Here is a 7,075-nt window from a genome sequence, read left to right on the forward strand (position 1 = left end):
CGTGGTCGACCACATGATCGGCAGCGAGAGGTCAAGAGCAGCGATTGCCTCCTTCTGCTAGATTGTGATAACGCAGAAGGAGGCAGCGGAGAGGGAGAGGGAACCCGACCCGCTCTCCGCCAGGAGGCTAGCATCGGCGGGGCAACCCCGACGAGACCGACGGCCCCCGTAAGGGGCCGCAGACGTAATGGTGGCGGTGGTACTACTTAGTACTTCCACCGCCGCCAAGGGGGGCTGGCCGTTAAGGCGCCCCCGAGGTGGACAGGTCGCGGAGGGCGAGGTGGAGCAATAATCCCCTCCACCCCCTCTACAAAGATGCGACCTGCCGGTCGACCACCCTCCTTTTATTTTATAATATTTTATAATATGTAGCTTGTGATCTTGAAAACCATTATATTCTTAGATAGAAAGCATTAATAATTGAAGTTTATACGCGACATATATGATCGTGCTTTATACAATCTTTTTTAAACCAGTTAATCAGCGTATAATGTCGCAGCAGCGTTTAGAATGATAACCGTAAATGTATATTGAATTTCCCCAATCAGATGTACCTTCTTTGATATAGATACATAATCCCTTTTACTTGTCATTTTAACTACATAATATAATGTGAGAAGTAAGCCTTGCGGTTGAGTTTTAATTCTTGTATTTTAAATTATCATAACCGCTCCGTAATTTGTGCGTGCCAATGTATGAAATAAGTAAAGGAAAGTAAGTAGATATAGAAAGTAAGAAAGCATGCATGTAATAATTAAAGGAAAGATTAAATAAGCAGTGCTGGGTAGAATTCAAATATATTTGTAGAATTATAATATGTAGATACGTACATAAGTTTCTGTAACAATAAAAAATGGGAATATTGAAAACTCGACTCTTAACAGTTCTGTTTTTTTTTCATTTATAAATACTTGTTTATAAAGTAAACAATCTGGTTCGTGGATTTCGAATGTGGTGTAAGCTTTGGTCTTTGTAAGTTTGACTACGTGGAATTGCAACCACGTTGTCATAATGTCGTGTTATCTGTGTTTGATCTGAAGTGCCAAGTGTTTGTTAGGAATTCTTGTGATGGGTCTGTCGCATGTACCGGGACCAATTAATGTTTGAAGTGTAGAAATGAATGGTTTTTGGAGTCTGCAATAAATTTTAGGTTATAATGTTTTACTCGATATATGGTTTCGATAGTAAATTTGTGCAGGAAGAGTACATTAATTATATGTAGATATAACACGTGCCACGGAAAAATGAGTAGATTGTTCGATTTTTAATAATAATGTGATTTTGAATTAAAATATTGACAACGAAGAGCGAAGGACTACAAAATTACACGAATGTATAGAATTGATTTCACAGCTCCCGAATAATTCTGTGTGAAAAAGAAAATTTAGATAAGTATTTTTTGCCTATAAAATATAATCATTTTTCTGAGTAATGAATACGATACTTTGTGATTTTTTATATTTTTCTTTTACATGTGGTGTACGAAGCATATCTACTAGCTGAACTATTTTAATTGAAACGCATGGTCAGATCCTGATTATTGCAAGGATAATGTTCTCACGGTGAGTAATATGTAGCTTGTGATCTTGAAAACCATTATATTCTTAGATAGAAAGCATTAATAATTGAAGTTTATACGCGACATATATGATCGTGCTTTATACAATCTTTTTTAAACCAGTTAATCAGCGTGTAATGTCGCAGCAGCGTTTAGAATGATAACCGTAAATGTATATTGAATTTCCCCAATCAGATGTACCTTCTTTGATATAGATACATAATCCCTTTTACTTGTCATTTTAACTACATAATATAATGTGAGAAGTAAACCTTGCAGTTGAGTTTTAATTCTTGTATTTTAAATTATCATAACCGCTCCGTAATTTGTGCGTGCCAATGTATGAAATTAGTAAAGGAAAGTAAGTAGATATAGAAAGTAAGAAAGCATGTATGTAATAATTAAAGGAAAGATTAAATAAGCAGTGCTGGGTAGAATTCAAATATATTTGTAGAATTATAATATGTAGATACGTACATAAGTTTCTGTAACAATAAAAAATGGGAATATTGAAAACTCGACTCTTAACAGTTCTGTTTTTTTTTTCATTTATAAATACTTGTTTATAAAGTAAACAATCTGGTTCATGGATTTCGAATGTGGTGTAAGCTTTGGTCTTTGTAAGTTTGACTACGTGGAATTGCAACCACGTTGTCATAATGTCGTGTTATCTGTGTTTGATCTGAAGTGCCAAGTGTTTGTTAGGAATTCTTGTGATGGGTCTGTCGCATGTACCGGGACCAATTAATGTTTGAAGTGTAGAAATGAATGGTTTTTGGAGTCTGGAATAAATTTTAGGTTATAATGTTTTACTCGATATATGGTTTCGATAGTAAATTTGTGCAGGAAGAGTACATTAATTATATGTAGATATAACACGTGCCACGGAAAAATGAGTAGATTGTTCGATTTTTAATAATAATGTGATTTTGAATTAAAATATTGACAACGAAGAGCGAAGGACTACAAAATTACACGAATGTATAGAATTGATTTCACAGCTCCCGAATAATTCTGTGTGAAAAAGATAATTTAGATAAGTATTTTTTGCCTATAAAATATAATCATTTTTCTGAGTAATGAATACGATACTTTGTGATTTTTTATATTTTTCTTTTACATGTGGTGTACGAAGCATATCTACTAGCTGAACTATTTTAATTGAAACGCATGGTCAGATCCTGATTATTGCAAGGATATGTTCTCACGGTGAGTAATATGTAGCTTGTGATCTTGAAAACCATTATATTCTTAGATAGAAAGCATTAATAATTGAAGTTTATACGCGACATATATGATCGTGCTTTATACAATCTTTTTTAAACCAGTTAATCAGCGTGTAATGTCGCAGCAGCGTTTAGAATGATAACCGTAAATGTATATTGAATTTCCCCAATCAGATGTACCTTCTTTGATATAGATACATAATCCCTTTTACTTGTCATTTTAACTACATAATATAATGTGAGAAGTAAACCTTGCGGTTGAGTTTTAATTCTTGTATTTTAAATTATCATAACCGCTCCGTAATTTGTGCGTGCCAATGTATGAAATTAGTAAAGGAAAGTAAGTAGATATAGAAAGTAAGAAAGCATGTATGTAATAATTAAAGGAAAGATTAAATAAGCAGTGCTGGGTAGAATTCAAATATATTTGTAGAATTATAATATGTAGATACGTACATAAGTTTCTGGAACAATAAAAAATGGGAATATTGAAAACTCGACTCTTAACAGTTCTGTTTTTTTTCATTTATAAATACTTGTTTATAAAGTAAATAATCTGGTTCGTGGATTTCGAATGTGGTGTAAGCTTTGGTCTTTGTAAGTTTGACTACGTGGAATTGCAACCACGTTGTCATAATGTCGTGTTATCTGTGTTTGATCTGAAGTGCCAAGTGTTTGTTAGGAATTCTTGTGATGGGTCTGTCGCATGTACCGGGACCAATTAATGTTTGAAGTGTAGAAATGAATGGTTTTTGGAGTCTGGAATAAATTTTAGGTTATAATGTTTTACTCGATATATGGTTTCGATAGTAAATTTGTGCAGGAAGAGTACATTAATTATATGTAGATATAACACGTGCCACGGAAAAATGAGTAGATTGTTCGATTTTTAATAATAATGTGATTTTGAATTAAAATATTGACAACGAAGAGCGAAGGACTACAAAATTACACGAATGTATAGAATTGATTTCACAGCTCCCGAATAATTCTGTGTGAAAAAGATAATTTAGATAAGTATTTTTTGCCTATAAAATATAATCATTTTTCTGAGTAATGAATACGATACTTTGTGATTTTTTATATTTTTCTTTTACATGTGGTGTACGAAGCATATCTACTAGCTGAACTATTTTAATTGAAACGCATGGTCAGATCCTGATTATTGCAAGGATAATGTTCTCACGGTGAGTAATATGTAGCTTGTGATCTTGAAAACCATTATATTCTTAGATAGAAAGCATTAATAATTGAAGTTTATACGCGACATATATGATCGTGCTTTATACAATCTTTTTTAAACCAGTTAATCAGCGTGTAATGTCGCAGCAGCGTTTAGAATGATAACCGTAAATGTATATTGAATTTCCCCAATCAGATGTACCTTCTTTGATATAGATACATAATCCCTTTTACTTGTCATTTTAACTACATAATATAATGTGAGAAGTAAACCTTGCGGTTGAGTTTTAATTCTTGTATTTTAAATTATCATAACCGCTCCGTAATTTGTGCGTGCCAATGTATGAAATTAGTAAAGGAAAGTAAGTAGATATAGAAAGTAAGAAAGCATGTATGTAATAATTAAAGGAAAGATTAAATAAGCAGTGCTGGGTAGAATTCAAATATATTTGTAGAATTATAATATGTAGATACGTACATAAGTTTCTGCAACAATAAAAAATGGGAATATTGTAAACTCGATTCTTAACAGTTCTGTTTTTTTTTCATTTATAAATACTTGTTTATAAAGTAAACAATCTGGTTCGTGGATTTCGAATGTGGTGTAAGCTTTGGTCTTTGTAAGTTTGACTACGTGGAATTGCAACCACGTTGTCATAATGTCGTGTTATCTGTGTTTGATCTGAAGTGCCAAGTGTTTGTTAGGAATTCTTGTGATGGGTCTGTCGCATGTACCGGGACCAATTAATGTTTGAAGTGCAGAAATGAATGGTTTTTGGAGTCTGCAATAAATTTTAGGTTATAATGTTTTACTCGATATATGGTTTCGATAGTAAATTTGAGCAGGAAGAGTACATTAATTATATGTAGATATAACACGTGCCACGGAAAAATGAGTAGATTGTTCGATTTTTAATAATAATGTGATTTTGAATTAAAATATTGACAACGAAGAGCGAAGGACTACAAAATTACACGAATGTATAGAATTGATTTCACAGCTCCCGAATAATTCTGTGTGAAAAAGATAATTTAGATAAGTATTTTTTGCCTATAAAATATAATCATTTTTCTGAGTAATGAATACGATACTTTGTGATTTTTTATATTTTTCTTTTACATGTGGTGTACGAAGCATATCTACTAGCTGAACTATTTTAATTGAAACGCATGGTCAGATCCTGATTATTGCAAGGATAATGTTCTCACGGTGAGTAATATGTAGCTTGTGATCTTGAAAACCATTATATTCTTAGATAGAAAGCATTAATAATTGAAGTTTATACGCGACATATATGATCGTGCTTTATACAATCTTTTTTAAACCAGTTAATCAGCGTATAATGTCGCAGCAGCGTTTAGAATGATAACCGTAAATGTATATTGAATTTCCCCAATCAGATGTACCTTCTTTGATATAGATACATAATCCCTTTTACTTGTCATTTTAACTACATAATATAATGTGAGAAGTAAGCCTTGCGGTTGAGTTTTAATTCTTGTATTTTAAATTATCATAACCGCTCCGTAATTTGTGCGTGCCAATGTATGAAATAAGTAAAGGAAAGTAAGTAGATATAGAAAGTAAGAAAGCATGCATGTAATAATTAAAGGAAAGATTAAATAAGCAGTGCTGGGTAGAATTCAAATATATTTGTAGAATTATAATATGTAGATACGTACATAAGTTTCTGTAACAATAAAAAATGGGAATATTGAAAACTCGACTCTTAACAGTTCTGTTTTTTTTTTTCATTTATAAATACTTGTTTATAAAGTAAACAATCTGGTTCATGGATTTCGAATGTGGTGTAAGCTTTGGTCTTTGTAAGTTTGACTACGTGGAATTGCAACCACGTTGTCATAATGTCGTGTTATCTGTGTTTGATCTGAAGTGCCAAGTGTTTGTTAGGAATTCTTGTGATGGGTCTGTCGCATGTACCGGGACCAATTAATGTTTGAAGTGTAGAAATGAATGGTTTTTGGAGTCTGGAATAAATTTTAGGTTATAATGTTTTACTCGATATATGGTTTCGATAGTAAATTTGTGCAGGAAGAGTACATTAATTATATGTAGATATAACACGTGCCACGGAAAAATGAGTAGATTGTTCGATTTTTAATAATAATGTGATTTTGAATTAAAATATTGACAACGAAGAGCGAAGGACTACAAAATTACACGAATGTATAGAATTGATTTCACAGCTCCCGAATAATTCTGTGTGAAAAAGATAATTTAGATAAGTATTTTTTGCCTATAAAATATAATCATTTTTCTGAGTAATGAATACGATACTTTGTGATTTTTTATATTTTTCTTTTACATGTGGTGTACGAAGCATATCTACTAGCTGAACTATTTTAATTGAAACGCATGGTCAGATCCTGATTATTGCAAGGATAATGTTCTCACGGTGAGTAATATGTAGCTTGTGATCTTGAAAACCATTATATTCTTAGATAGAAAGCATTAATAATTGAAGTTTATACGCGACATATATGATCGTGCTTTATGCAATCTTTTTTAAACCAGTTAATCAGCGTGTAATGTCGCAGCAGCGTTTAGAATGATAACCGTAAATGTATATTGAATTTCCCCAATCAGATGTACCTTCTTTGATATAGATACATAATCCCTTTTACTTGTCATTTTAACTACATAATATAATGTGAGAAGTAAACCTTGCGGTTGAGTTTTAATTCTTGTATTTTAAATTATCATAACCGCTCCGTAATTTGTGCGTGCCAATGTATGAAATTAGTAAAGGAAAGTAAGTAGATATAGAAAGTAAGAAAGCATGTATGTAATAATTAAAGGAAAGATTAAATAAGCAGTGCTGGGTAGAATTCAAATATATTTGTAGAATTATAATATGTAGATACGTACATAAGTTTCTGCAACAATAAAAAATGGGAATATTGTAAACTCGATTCTTAACAGTTCTGTTTTTTTTTCATTTATAAATACTTGTTTATAAAGTAAACAATCTGGTTCGTGGATTTCGAATGTGGTGTAAGCTTTGGTCTTTGTAAGTTTGACTACGTGGAATTGCAACCACGTTGTCATAATGTCGTGTTATCTGTGTTTGATCTGAAGTGCCAAGTG

The sequence above is a fragment of the Lasioglossum baleicum genome, unplaced genomic scaffold (assembly GCF_051020765.1).
Source record: "Lasioglossum baleicum unplaced genomic scaffold, iyLasBale1 scaffold0029, whole genome shotgun sequence".
In the NCBI taxonomy this organism is placed as follows: Eukaryota; Metazoa; Arthropoda; class Insecta; order Hymenoptera; family Halictidae; genus Lasioglossum; species Lasioglossum baleicum.